This window comes from Canis lupus, chromosome 15 (assembly GCF_048164855.1).
Source record: "Canis lupus baileyi chromosome 15, mCanLup2.hap1, whole genome shotgun sequence".
Taxonomy (NCBI): Eukaryota; Metazoa; Chordata; class Mammalia; order Carnivora; family Canidae; genus Canis; species Canis lupus.
Window position 1 is genome coordinate 21,916,477 of NC_132852.1, and position 14,918 is coordinate 21,931,394.

At 33.3% G+C, this 14,918-nt stretch overlaps 2 long non-coding RNA genes across 23 annotated transcripts in view; one reads left to right on the forward strand and one right to left on the reverse strand.

Annotated features, from left to right (window-relative positions):
* The window catches only part of LOC140604738 (uncharacterized), a 158,640-nt gene that overhangs the window by 95,868 nt on the left and 47,854 nt on the right, over window positions 1–14,918 (reverse strand). For 12 of the 15 annotated variants that reach the window (XR_012007539.1, XR_012007533.1, XR_012007532.1 and 9 more), the window contains exons 4-5: window positions 14,360–14,524; window positions 12,211–12,330 (exon numbers count right to left, since the gene is read on the reverse strand). This is a non-coding gene — a long non-coding RNA (uncharacterized lncRNA). Of the gene's footprint in view, window positions 1–8,767; window positions 9,618–10,315; window positions 11,665–12,210; window positions 12,331–14,359; window positions 14,559–14,918 lie in introns of those variants that run through there. The other 3 variants (XR_012007538.1, XR_012007531.1, XR_012007542.1) reach the window with 3 other exon arrangements.
* LOC140604740 (uncharacterized) overlaps window positions 1–14,918 on the forward strand; it is a 357,291-nt gene that overhangs the window by 25,886 nt on the left and 316,487 nt on the right. The gene's annotated exons all lie outside the window — the stretch shown is intronic.

A 14,918-nucleotide genomic window follows, 5' to 3' on the forward strand; every position in this document is an offset into this window, starting at 1 on the left:
ATTATACAGAGACTAGATAGCTTTCCAAATTTATCTTCTTCAAAGAATAAAAATAATCCACCCGAATGGCAATTGGCAAGCAACTGGATAAATGCATTTCAGTATGCTCACATGATTGAATATTATATAGTGGTCAAATTGAATGAATAGAGCTGTATTAAAGAACACATAAATATTTTCATTACGTTACTGATTGAAGAAAGTCAATTATAGAGAGCTATATAAAACATGAAACTTTTCTAAAGAGAAAACAAATTAAAGCTAAGCAGTCAGTTTTTAGAAATATAATAACATGATTTTAAAACTGTAGTATAGAAGCAAATCACAAACAAAGAATGCAAAAGAGTGGGTATCTCCTGTGTGTGGGGCAGAGATTATCTAGGTTGAGGGAGGAATAGAGAAATGGATGTAATTTCTTGCTAGCTCTTATCTTGGGTGATGAGTGCAAGGAAGTTTGTCAATTGCTGGCCAATAAAGCAAAGAGAGACCTATATTTTATCAGTTTGGGACTGTGTCATGAAACATGTATATGATAAATACAAGTTCATATAAGTTAAGTTAAATAAAAGTTAAGCGGTAAGTTAAATATAAGTTAAGCGGCAGGAAGGCCGCTTAAAATCAAATTTTAAACAAAGAATAATTCCCAGAATGAATATTCACTCATTACATTACAAATTATTGGATATTTGTTGCAGGTTAGAAAGATGAGGAGGTATTTTTACTTCATTTTACAAAGACATCATCATCCTATCAATATAGGTAGAAATGTAAGAGGAGAAACACAATAGATCATTGTCGCTTAATCTAGCTATATGTGGAATGATGATGACAGCTTTACTGAGAATTTATATACAATAATTGAAGATAGTCTAATTTTAGGTAGTCTAAAATATAATCAAGAGGCAAAAGAAGAAACTAAATCATCTCATTGAATACTAAAGGGACATTTGATACTGTTTAATATATATTTCAGGTAAACAAATTTATTTTTAAGCTGAAACAATGAAATATTTGTACATAAGGGCAAATATCAATGTATTCACTAAGTAAAAAATTGGAAATGTTTACTTTTATTATGTATCTTAAAAGTATTCTAGATTATGTAAAAATACAAAAGATAAAGACTGGTATAACTTGTATACAGTATACACTATATAGTTCAAGAAATAAAATGTTACCAGCATTCTGGAGGCCCAGGTACCACTCTTAGATTGTATTGCTCTCTGCGTCATGAATTTGATGTTGAATATTTCCATGTATTTATTTATCCTTTTATTACATAGATATAATAGTGTCTGCTTGTTTGAATCTTATATTTCAACCTTATGTAAATGATAATGACACTTAAAGTATCATAAATGATTAGAAAACAACACATATGTATTTCTATAAAATAAATATTTATCTCTTGCTCTCTATATGTATATTTCAGTTTTTTCTACTGAACATTATTTTTCTGACAATAATTCATGCTGATAACTAAACACGTATCCATTATTTTTCAGTGTCTAATGGGACTTTGTTACATATTCAGTTCATTTCCCTGTTGTTAAAATTTACAAAAAGTTGCTATTCTTGAAAACATTTTTTAAGTATAGTATATATCTAGCATAAAGGTCTTTAACATATATATCTGAGTACAAGTCCTAAACTATAAGATAAATATAGTTTCAGCTACATATCAGTCTTTTTTCTTCCAAGTGGTTATTATAATTTATATCCAAATCACTACTGTAAGAGTTCCTGTTGTTCTGGGTTTTTATGTCAATACTTAACTACTATGAGAATTTTTAGCTTCTAACAATATAACAAAGTTATTAAATTGTATCTCAATATGGTTTTAATGAGCATATAATGATTGAACAAAAATTTATGTATTTTTACACTGAAAAACAGAAATTTCCTTCTAAACTGTTTTAGCTGCATTCCAGAAGTTATGTGTTATGTATTCATTCAGCTTAAAAATATACCTAATTTCTATTATGAAATATTCTTTACATGTGACTTATTTAGAAGTACATGGCATACTTTCAAATAATTTGTTGAAGATCTGGTTATCTTTCTATTATTGATTTCTTGTTTAATTCCACAATGGTCACATAAAATACTCTGTATAATTTTAGTTCTTTGAAATTTGTTGAAACTTTCTCTATGGCATAGCATATTATCTGTGCTAGTGGAGGGTTAATCTGGTAAAAGGTCTATTTTCTCAAATCTTCCATATGAATTTATAAGGATTGCATTGTGTAAATGTGGGGCATAGGGTCCTACATATGTTCATCTGGCCACGTTGGTTGATGATATTTTTTAGATATTTTATACCCTTACAGATATTTACTTGTTTTATTAGTTACTGACAGTGATATATTAAAATATGCAGTTATGGCACTGAACTTGTCTACTTCTCATTTTATTTCTGTAAACATTTGTTTTATGTAATTTGAGGGCCTGATATTAGGTACATACAATGTTAGCATTGATGATCTTCTATTTTCAGTGGTTTGACTTATAGTTTTTCAACCTTACCCTGGTGTGAAAATGACACACATTCACTAGAAACCACTTCAAATTTTTAATTTTGATCTTTTCCTGGGCTAGTATATATGGCACGATACTCTGTCTTGATGCTGGCCAATGACACAACAGCAGCGCCCAGTCAGCCACGCAAACACAAAGGTAAACAGCTGATACACTTAGAACTGTTTTGTACCCATACATCCATTCTGTTTTTCACTTTTAGTACATTATTTAGTAAATTACATGAGATAGGCAACACTTTTCTTATAAAATAGACTTTGTGTTAGATGATTTTGCACAATTATAGGCTAATGTAAGTGTCCTGAATACATTTAAAGTAGGCTAGGCTAAGCTATAATGTTTGGTCGGGTAGATGTATTAAATGAATTTTAAATTTACTATATTTTGACTTAAGATGGGTTTATAGGGATGTAGCCCAATTACAAGTTGAGGAAAATCTGTATTATTATGTCTTGCTGTGACATTAACTCCTTTATTATAAAAGCAAAGCAAAACAAAAACCTTTCTTTACATCCAATAGTACTGGTTGTCTTAAATTCTTGTGTGCCTAACAAAGCAGCTTTGCAATATTTTTTTGCATGACATAATCATTTTCCGTCTTTTTCCTTTTAACTCTTCTCTGGCCATATTTATAAAGTCTGTCTCTTATAGGCTGCAAATATGTTGGTCTCATTTTTTGTCTTATTTTTAGATTCTAGACTAAAATCTTTTATTTGGAGCATGTGTTTCATTTACATTTAATAAAATTACAATTAGTGTGTCGAAGCCTAAAAATTAATTATTTTATTTTCTTTTTGTTATATCTGCTCTTTCTTCCTTTATCTATCCTTTCTTTTTTAAAAGTTTTTATTTAAATCTCAGTTAACATACAGTGTAATATTAGTTTTAGGTGAACAATATAATGATTCAACACTTTCATACATTATCTGGTGCTCATCAGGACAAGTTCATCATCTGTTTAACCTATCCCCCACCCCACCTCCTCCTGGTAACCATCAGTTTTTTCTCTATTGTTAAAAATCTGTTTCTCCATTTCTCTTTCTCTCTCTTTTATTCCTCCTATGCTTGTTTGTTTTGTTTCTTAAATTCCACATATGAGTGAAATCATAAGGTATCTTTCTTTCTCTAATTGACTTATTTCTTTTAGCATAATACTCTTTTTTTTTTTATCCTTCCTTGCTGTCTTTTGAATTAATCAAGTGTGGTTTTATTATTTTACCTTAACTTTTCTGTAATCTTTTAAGTTATACATATTTAAATAATGTTTTTAGTGACTACCCTATAGATTTCAATGTGGGTACTCATTGTAATACAGGCTACTTGAATTAGTACTTTTACCACTAAATGAAATAAGCAAACATCCTGTAACAAAGCAAACCTATCCCCTCTCACCCATGGTGGTATTACTGTTTTTGACAGTTAATTTTCATTTGCGTATGTTATAAAATAATTCCTTTGGAGGTATTATTATTTTTGTTGTATTCTGTCAGTAATTGTTTATATTTACTCATTTTTAAAAATCTTTACTAGTTCACTTCCTTGCTGCACCTGCGGACTTGCTTCTGGGGTCCTTTGCCTTCAATCTGAAGAACTTCCATCAGTCTTTTCCTATAGCACATCCACTAGCACCACATAGGCATATCTTGTTTTTAAAAGTTTCTGAGCAGATGATTTAGATATTGAAGATTATCTTTCTTTCTTCACTTAAGAATATTATTTTCTTTCTTTTTCAGATGAAAAGTCCGTCATCAATTTTTGTATTCCTTCTTTGAAGAAAACATATCTATTATCTCTAACTGCTTTTATGATTGTTTTTGTCTTTATTTCATCTGTTTGATGATACACATAGATGTAGTTGTTTATGTTTTGGTTTAAAAACTATTTCTAGAGATGTGATAAGCTTCTAGAATCTGTAAATTGATATATTTGATCAGATTCAGGAAATTTTGATCTGTTGTTTTTTAAGCTGTTGCTTTTGTCTCATTTGCTTCTCTTCTCAGATTTAGTTACACTTTTGCTAAACAATGTTCATCTCTCTAACTTCCAGGTGCTATTAAACATTTGGCTTCTTAAGAATTTCATTCACAAGAATGTATGTGCAGCTTGTAAGTCAGTCAACGATTTGAAGAGTTTTCTGTCCTTCAAATCTGGCAGGCCACTTTCCTAGTCTTTTGACCCTTTTCTCTGCAGCCCAGTAAGACTGACACTTTAAGGGGTGCTTCCCTTAAGCTCCAGTTGGAAAATGCTCTTAGGGAAAAAGTAGAGGTGAACATGTCAATCTCTTTTCATGCTTCCCTTCTTTCAAGGATCATACCCTCAAATTCTACCTGGTTTGGTTGCTCTCCAGTGATTTCAACCTTTGTTGTTGCTGTTTTTACAACATTTCCCCTGGCTTTATACTTCAATGCATGAGTTATCCAATACAAGCTGTTCCCTCCTGGTCTAATTGGACTTCTCCAAATTTAAGTTTTTCCAGTTACACTAAAAATATTTTAGAGTTTTCCCTGTTTAGAATCCCATCCAGATTTCTGCATTGCAATTTGTTGTTATATATATATAAAGCTAATATCTTTTCATCTACAAGAGTTTCTCCAATTTTTTTCTTTCCGAAACACTTATCTTTCAGGAAGTCCAGGACATTAATCTTACAGAATGCTCACAGTCTAGAAGTGTCTGGGTTGTTTGCTCATGACGTCTTTCAACATGCCATTATCCCTGCTATTCCCTATAAATTGTAAATTTTTTTCTAAACCTTGGTTATGTACCTATTTAATTGTTTTGGCAAGAGGAGTTCATAGCTGACATTGTATATTTCCATTTGTCACATACCAATTGATGCTATTTGAATGCTTGGTTAAGGTAGTATTGCCAAATCCTTCCATTATAAAACTATATCCTTCTCTTTGCTATTTTCTTTGCAGGATTTGAGTTGATGTTTCAGTATTTCTGATTTAGAATTTATTCTAAGTAAACTTAAAAAACAAAAACCTTAAGTGTATTTATGTGCAAGTAAGTTGCACAAGTTATGGTTGTACAGAAATTATTTTTTTAAATATGCAAACATACCTATTTAATCACCATCAAAATCAAGACCTAGAACATTACCAGCACATCAGAACATTCTTCATGTCTCCCAGTTATTAATCCTAAACATAACCATATTCAGATTTCTATCACTATTGATTGTTTATACCTGCTTTGAGTTTTTTACAAATGGAATGAAACTTTGTCTTGCTTTTACTCTATGTCTTGATTGTGAAATTCATCTGTATTGTTGCTTTAAGTGATAGTCATACTTTTTTTTAACTTCATAGAGTATTTTTTTTTTAAGGATTTTATTTATTCATGAGAGAGACAGAGCACGAGAGAGAGGCAGAGACACAGGCAGAGGGAGAAGCAGGCTCCATGCAGGGAGCCAGACGTGGGACTTGATCCTGGCTCTCCAGGATCACAACCCAGGCTGAAGGCGATGCTAAATCACGGAGCCACCCGGGCTGCCCCATAGAGTACTTGAGAGTGTGAATTATGCAGTTTATTTATTCTGTCTTTAAGTATTTGTGGGCTGTTTTCTTTTTTTACTAATTATAAATAGCACTGCTATGAAATTCTTGTATGTATCTTTTTTTTTTTTTTAATTTTTTTATGATAGTCACAGAGAGAGAGAGAGAGAGGGGCAGAGACACAGGCAGAGGGAGAAGCAGGCTCCATGCACCAGGAGCCCGACGTGGGACTCGATCCCGGGTCTCCAGGATCGCGCCCTGGGCCAAAGGCAGGCGCTAAACCGCTGCACCACCCAGGGATCCCCTCTTGTATATATCTTTTGTTGACTTAAGTTTGTACTTCATTTTAGGAAGGAAATTGCTAGTTCATTGGCTATGTATGTGTTTAAATTAGTAGATATTGGAAAATAATTTTTCAAAGTGGTTTAGCTAGTAAATATTTACTCTTACAAGGATAAAAGTTCCAGCTGTTCCACATCTTTTTAAATTTTACATACTACAATGCAATTTTATTCTTGGAACTTCCGACCAAATGAAAAACTAGATACATACTAATTATTCTGAAAACCAAAAGTTGTCCCACACATTTCAAAACTCACTTTGGTTGATAACTACTAGACTATGCTTATGTTGGAAGGCCAAGTAAAGCTAAGTGGGTACCGAGGGAACTTGCCAAAGTTTAAGGCAGCAGTGTGGGGGCTCCTGTGGCCTGTAATGCTATTTGATTGTACTCATTATATTGTATTGTTATTACTTGTCTGTCTCCACATTTGAGTCTAAACTTCTTGAGTTGGCTTTGTTTGCCACTCTGGCTGGTACAAAGTGACATTCAATAAATATTTGTGGATTGAAAGAATTTCTGAATGCTTATTGCTTTAATTAGAACCCTGGCATGGCAGAGAAAGAGAGAGATTAATAGTGGGATTCTAGATGGGAAAATAAGGAGGTTAAAACTTCTGCTGTCAGGAGGTATATAAAAGTTTGCAAAGTAAGAGAAGCCATCCTCAGAAATAGAAATTGAGTTCAGAGACCTCGAGTACCCAAAATGTTCTATCTTGAATAAAATGTTCTGTACTGAATGGAAGTGTCTGTTTCACTTTGCATATTAAAGCCAGTTTTGTAGTTGTTACTAAGATCGTGTTTCAAAAAGTTTATATTGGTTTCTACATTATCTATTTTGAACAATAATAACAATAACACAATAAAACCATGAAGTAGGGGATCCCTGGGTGGCTCAGCAGTTTTAGTGCTTGCCTTTGGCCCAGGGTGTGATCCTGGAGTCCCAGTATCGAGTCCCACATCAGGTTCCCTGCATGGAGCCTGCACTCCCTCTGCCTATGTCTCTGCCTCCTCTCTCTCTCTGACTCTCGTGAATAAATAAATAAAATCTTAAAAAAAAAAATAAAAATAAAACCATGAAGTAATCTTATAGATTCTGATGGTTCATTATTCTTCTCAGGACCCCTATATGATAAGCTTTATAATTTCCTTTTTATAGGTAAGGAAAATCACTTTTTGAGCTAGCACATTTTTGTAGATGTTTTGAAAATGTCTTTGCCCTTTTTAAAGAAAAGAATATTACCCACTTGATCATATGACAGCTTAATTGACACCACATCCACATGAAATTTATGTTTTATTGCTCCCCCTTTTACCTACGGATTAACCAATCACTAAGGTTACTTGAACCAGACAGAGTCCTGAACCAGTTTCACTAAATTGTTTGACCTTTACTCTGGTAGTGAAAAAAATAGCAGTCTATCTACCACTGCCACAGAAAGCATCTTGGTATTTGTGATGGCAACTTTAGAAAAACAAAATACGAAATGTTGGGGAATAATGATATGCTAAAATACAGCAGTCTTTATTTATTACCATATAAGCAACCAAAGTTTTGGTTAAGTCTGTTTTCATCTATTATGCTGCAGTTCTTTCCTAAATAAGGAAATCTGGGCAATCAATTAAGGCTTCAAGCTTCTCTCTTTAGTTAATTTTGATATTTGCAAATGGCGTTAGTCTCATATTCTATATTTGATGATCCTTTTGGACAAATCTTACGTGTAGTATTTTATTTGTGTTTAGCATCCCAAATTACTTTTTTTTCAAACATTTCTAATGTTGATAACTGTATACTTCTAAGAGGTATGTGATTTTTGAGATGTATATATCATTGTTATCTTGTTATACTAGTTTAATTATTTTACTGCAAGAGAACAGATTGGGATTTTTGAGATCAATATATTTGGAACACAATTGTGTAAGAAGATGATGATACAAACCCTTGGTTACACACCATATATTTATACTAAAAGTAAGATAATTTGTATTTGGGAGCTCTGCCCAAACAGGAAAAGTCAAATTTAGGATCTCATCAATAGAGGATATGGCACAGTTGTTTCCCATCCATCATACGATGGCTGAGTTTTACAAGGATTTGACTACCTGAGAGGAGTTTTGAGATCAAGAAGAAAAAAAGAAAAAAAAAAAAAAAGTCCTGGCACCATAACATGTGAGGTCCCAAGAATGCCAGGGAAAAATAATATTGTCTCTACATTAAATTTTTTAGAGTGAATTGGATTCAAAGTTGTTATATCCAGATATAATATTGTATAGAGATAGGCTTCTTAGGGACTCCTCTGGACAATTATTTAATGAACTGTATAAATGTACTACATAATTGTGATTATGAACAGTCAAGAAAAAGTCAACAACTGATATAATGACTCATTTGCCTCAATTTTATGTTATAAACCTTTTGAAAATGCATATAAGTATAGTCTTAATCATAGTGTAGATAGAGTTTAGCATGCTGGCCTCTTAAAATAACATATAATTAGCATCATAGTACTGTTTCCATTTTAAATGAACCTTGTAATGATATCATTAACTCTTTCTCCTATCTTTCTTTTCCAAGAAAGACAGTATATAAACTCAAGTAGGAGCTCTTGTTTTAATTTTCTTCTGTATTACTCTAAGTCATTTGCGCAATTTGCATTATCCTCATTAATGTAGATGGAAGAACAATGGTAATGAGAATCCAGCAGATTCTCATACAATGTGGTCTGTATGTGTATGGAGTATGTGTCACATTGTATGGAGTTATATGTAACACAGCATGATAAATGTAGGAGATCAAGAAAAGTTGGCCCTGATGTTTTGAAATTTGGAATTTAATGGCAAAGAGATATAAACCATATTACAAAGAAGAAACCAATATGCTACAAAGAAGCCCAATTAATATGATATAAGCATGTACTAGATGGAGCTGCTAAAATCAGGGAAAATGGAGGAAGAAATAGAGAAGACTTCAAGAAAGAGGGGTTATGTAAATTGAATCTTGAACAAAAATTGATAGGATTTCCAACAGGGGATGTGAGAAAATGGGCTATCCAGGTTGGCAGAAGAAAACGTTCCTTTTTCATTTTCTTAGATTATTTTCTTACTATTTCAGAAAGAAAACATAAATTAAGTAGTAAGATTCCACAGGTTCATGGCATTGTCATAGATGGATAGTCATATCTCTGGATAGGAGTATATTGGAATACTCTCAGCAAATAGGAATTAGGATTTTGAAGAACACTGTACATAAAAAACATGAAAATACACTATTACTCTATAATTAATACTATTTACTTCCCATAATTTAAAATCATCTATGAATTAGAATGTCAGAAAAGTAATTAAGCATGAAAAATTTGCTTTTTATTGACACAGTAAAAACTAACTGGAAAATCTTTCTTGATATTCTATCCAGCTATAGTTATTACTTTCAAAATACATTAACTATGCATTTAATCTGCAATTTGCTTTGTCCTTTAGAGAGTTTCATAAGTTTTAGTTTTCCTTCCATTATTATTTCCCCATTTATTATTTAGAAATAATTTATAAATGAACTACATAATGCATAATTCTGGTATATATATATATTTATAAATTAGTTAGACTTATATGTAAAATTAAAAGTTTCATATTTGCTTTATGGCATTAGAATGAGATTCATTAATAGTTACTCTAGGAACAAGTACTGGAATAAGAATTATGGCTTGAGCAAAGAAATGCAGTAGGAAAAGAAGAAGAAAATACTATTTGTTTGTTCATACTAATAAGGAAATGCCATACTGTAAAAAATATATAACAAATTATAAAAGTATATATTTGTTTAAAAATTTTTTTTTTAATTTTTATTTATTTATGATAGTCACAGAGAGAGAGAGAGAGGCAGAGACACAGGCAGAGGGAGAAGCAGGCTCCATGCACCGGGAGCCCGATGTGGGATTCGATCCCGGGTCTCCAGGATCGTGCCCTGGGCCAAAGGCAGGCGCCAAACCACTGCGCCACCCAGGGATTCCAAAAAGTATATATTTGAATAATTCATACACAGTGTATCTTAAACAGTAGAAGTGACTCAGTTGGTAATTCCTGGATAATTAACAACACTCTTCCTGAAACTTTAAAAATATTTACATATGCCTGTAAATTTGAGACTGCTGGTACCTACACCTTATTCTATTTATCCGTTTGTGTGGGTTTTTTGTAGATTTTTTTTGTTTTTTTTTGTTTTTGGCCTGAAAACAATCATCTTGAATTGATTGTGTTTATATCACCTCTAACTTTGATAGTAGATGATTTGTGAATCTTTTTAAGTTTACATTTTGTCAGTAATTCAAAGGCATAGAATGTGCTGTCATTTGCATTTAAGCAAATGTGCAAATATTATCCCTGTCATATTTATAAAACCTCTGTGAGAATATTTAATAGTTATATGATCTCTCTTCTCCAATTATATATATTTGCACTGATTATATTGGATCTAAACTATCACCCACTTAAAACTTTCTGAAAATAAAGAAACATTACTAAATAAAAGAATATTATCAACTGTGTAAAGAATAATATGTGTAAAGAATATAAATTTATAAATAAATATTTCTCTATAGAGGTATTTGTGCCTATATTCTATAGCCATTTATTTATGTATTCACTGAACAGAAATATTGGATCCCTATTGTATATATGGAAAAGAATAGCTGTCAGCAATAGAATAAGTGAGAGGTAGTCCCTGCCTGAGAGTTTACAGTCCCTTACCTGAGATAAACACATATACACAAACATTTATGGTAAAAATGTATTCAGATTATAGAGGTTTGACTAAAACACTAAGCATACAGAGAAGAAACATTCAAAATGCATGCTATTAAAACAATACTACTGCAAGAGTGGTCTGGGCAGTGAGATGCATGTTGTTTCTCTGGTGTGGCATCAGCCATCCAGATATTGAGGGAAATCCCAAGAGTTTCTTTAATCCAGTAAAGGGAAACCAAAGTGTTGTTTTCTTTGCAGCATGGTCACTGTCAGAGAGTTTTATAGTCTTACTGCTGAGAATCCCCAGGCTGTTCCTATCTCTCATGCAGAAATTAAGCTCACTTTATCTTAGAATCATAATGGACTTCATGGTCCCAAGCAAAGCCAGTTGATTCTGCATTTGACTCATTAGGGGATCAGGGATTTCTTTTGGAGATGGAGATCCAAGCAGAGTATGTCTTTTCTCTCCCACATTCCACCTGTTGTTCATCCTCAGGATTTACATGCAAGCTCTGCCTACCCTTGGAAGTTGGAGAAGTTTGACCTGCAGGGACATCGTTCAAGAAAAAAGCTGGAGTCCAGCAAGTATATTGCTTTTACTGCAGACTTAATGCAACTTAATAAATTCATTTTCAAGCCACTTTGGAGGACAGGGATAAATGTGCATATTTCCTACTTTGTCTGTCTAACCACACACATACCTATATGCATGCTTGTGTGTGCATTTTTGTATGTGATTCCATAATCTTTTTTCTCAACTATCTTATTCAAGAATATAAGATCCCTCACTTCATACATCTTGTTAAATGATATTTCAAGTAATATTAGAGGAGTGTGCGGTGCAAGGTGCTTGTTAATAAATTGTTTTGTTTCTGCCCCATGTACTCTTTCCTATTTACCTTAATGTCAATTTCAATATTCCCTATTGAGAATGAAATTGATGTAAATTATAAGTTTCATGATTTAATTTTTATAACCTAATTGCTGAATTGGAAGGCACTTGGCATTTATAATGGGCCAATTTTAAAAATAACTAAAGCATACTTTTTGTGTCATATCAATTATTCTTAGTAAAAATGTATATACTTACAGTACTTAACCCTTCCTTTGCAAAGAACATATTGTTGTTCTGGAAGATAACTCAGAATGAGTGAGAGGAGGCACACACTCTTGTGCAAGATAATTTTTGGAAAACGTGCAGGTTCAGTGCCTGTGGGAAGCCAGAAATCACAATCACTACATAGCAAGGAGGGTGATTGGCTGGTCTTGAGGAGTTACTAAGCAGATAAAGGCAATGTTTCTCAGGACAGCCTTGGGCCAGTAACAACAAGATTGGATACTGTGATTAGGCAATTTGTTCAGCTGATAGAAAAGGTACAGTGTTATCTGTGGTTAATCTATGGGCCCGGGCATTTGGGACAGTGAAAGATCATGGAGGGCACAGAACATGTATACTAAATGGCTTCCAATTATGTGCAGAGAAAATACAAGTTGATGTCTCTAAAAGAAGGCTCAATGAGAGGGTAAATGTTCTTACAAAGAATCACATAGTTGTTTAAAAAGAAAACTGGGATGGAAAAAGAAGACAGAACTAAATGCAATGTCAAGAGTAAAGGGAGAAAATTGTCTCTATCCTCAAAAATTTATGCTAATAAATGATACACACAAGTACACATAGAAGTATCTTAGTCTGTTTGTGCTGCCATAACAAAAATATCATAGACTTAGTGACTTCAACTACAGAAATTTATTTTGTGTGTATGTTGGGGTAGGGAGATTTTAAAAAGGGGGGTTATATAAAGCATATAACATTTGTGCTACATTTTGAAAATTGAGAAGGATTTAGAGTGAGAATGTAGGCATTAAGTAATAAACAATGAAACTGGTTGCCCAGAACTGATCAGAGGAGACAAGATGTAGGATATAGAGATTGCAGGCAAGGAACAAGATTCAGAACAGCTTGCTTTCCTAGGGTCAGGTCTGGTGCCATGTAGAGTCTCAAGTGAGAAGAAGTGTGCATATTGGTCATTTGAAGCCTTGCTGCTAAAAATAATAAAGGAATGGTAATAATAGCCAGTCAGACCATTACAATTTTGGTGATTCACAAAGCAACACACTGTAGAGCAAACACACACCCTTGGGAGACAGGAACATACCTTTGAAAGGACCTAAACTTCTGTTACTTGTAATATTTCTGAGTCACTTTTCGTAGACTATCCAGTCACCCAATATGGTAATTAATATTTACTTATTATCTATTTTTTCCTATCAGTTTTGATCAAGTGACTAGGAAAAGAATGTGCTAAAATAGAAATTCTTAACTATTTTCCATGTATTTATTTAACTTATCCAGGTATGAGAAGCACACTAATTCTCGAAATAAAATTAGCCTCTCTCTGCATATTTATAATAAATTAACAATAGAATAAAAAACCAATTAAGGTTGCACTAAAATTATTGAGATTAGCTAAACTTGAGGGTAAAGCAAATGAGCCAAGATTTACAAAAAGAAGAAGGATGAGGAGGAGGAGGAGGAAAAGAAAAAGTAATCAGCTTTTTTTTCTTAAATATTTTATTTATTTATTCATGAAAGACACAGAGAGAGGCAGAGACATAGGCAGAGGGAGAAGCGGATTCCCTGCAGGGAGGCCAAGGCAGGACTCAATCCCAGGACCCTGATTTCATGACCTGAGCCAAAGGCAGATGCTCAACCACTGAGCCACTCCGGTTCCTCAGTAATCAGCTTTAAATGCCACATTCTTTTTATTTGGTTCAAAAAGAGCTGAATAAAACTGCTGAAGCTTCTTTCATACAAAATTAGACTTTGGTATTTGACACCATCACCTAGGAACTTAGGTTCCTTATGTGAGTGATTTGTCTAATCATGAGAATGAGGGTGTATTAGTTAACCTATTGTGTGTAACAAATCACTTCCAACCTTAGCAACTTAAAACAATAAACATTTAGTTTTTCACAATTTCTGTGGGTAAGGAATCTGCATATGGCTTTGTTGTATGCTTCTAGCTCAGGTTCTCTCACAGGGCTGAAGTCAAATTGATGATCATTTCAGGACCCAACTGGTGGGGGATTGCCTTCAAGATGATTCACCTGGATGGTGCCTGGCTGGCTCAGTCAGTAGAGCATGTGACTCTTTATCCCTGGGGTTGTGAGTTCAAGCTCCACTTTGGGTGTAGAGATTACTTAAAAATAAAATCTAAAGAAAAAAGAAGATGATTCACCTGGTTCTTGATGGGCCTCAGGAGATACATTTGCAAAGTCAATCACATGACTGCTGGTGGACATCAGGTCTTTGCTGTCCATTAGCTGGGGGCCTTCCTCAGTTTATTTGGTGCCATGTAGATCTTCTGGATAGGTTAGCTGAAAATATGGCAGCTGGCCTCCTTCTGAACAAGCAATTAAGAAAGTAAGAGAGATCACCTAAGACAGAAGCAAAAGCCTAATCTCAGAAATGATGTCCCATCTTTTTTGCTGCTTTCTATTCACTAGAATCACTAGGTTCAACCTATACTCAAGATTATACTCAGGAGAGAGGGATACTAGAAGTGGGATTGTTGAGAGGCATTTTAGAGGCTACCTTAATATAGTCTGGCTCTGCTTTTTAAATCTCTTTAAGGAAAATAACACACTCCAAAATCCCAGTAAATGATCATGTAGCTCATAGAATAATCCTCTGTTTTATTTCCTCTCAAGTTTTTAATTTTCTGTATTCATCATGATGAACATGCAGTGTTTCTTATTTATAAAAATAAGGGCACTTAAAACACAAAGTATTACAGA